Genomic DNA, 497 nt, shown 5'->3' with positions numbered 1-497 from the left:
TTTTGTGAATGAGAGTTGGCATGTCAAATGCATCCTTTAGAAAAATAATTAGTGTAAGAGTCTTAAGATTTGTTTTCTAAAGTTGATACTGTGGGTTATTTTTGTGAACAGCCTGATGTTTGGGACCTTTTTTTCCTCAAAATATAAGTCCTTATTAAACCAAGAATTTGGAGAAAAAAAAATACATATATATATTACATAGACAGCATTGCCTAAAATATGTATATATTTTTAGCACCCTCTTTATATCAAGTTGGTAACAATCAAAGAAGAATTATTTCAAATCATTTTAATATAATAATTTAAGTATATATCCCTAGTAGGGTACATCCTACAGATAATAGAACAGAAAACATATTATACTATTCAATAATCATAATATTAGTAAAATTACCAACATTATAGTTTTAAAATAATTATATATTGTATGATAAACCAATATATATTTATAAATAATAATTATATTAGTGCATTAGAAGCCCAGGTTTTTGGCACTA

This window comes from Otolemur garnettii, unplaced genomic scaffold (assembly GCF_000181295.1).
Source record: "Otolemur garnettii isolate 467f Iridium unplaced genomic scaffold, OtoGar3 scaffold00003, whole genome shotgun sequence".
NCBI lineage: Eukaryota > Metazoa > Chordata > Mammalia > Primates > Galagidae > Otolemur > Otolemur garnettii.
The sequence above is the reverse complement of the archived record's forward strand: the minus strand, read 5'-3'. Positions refer to the sequence as shown.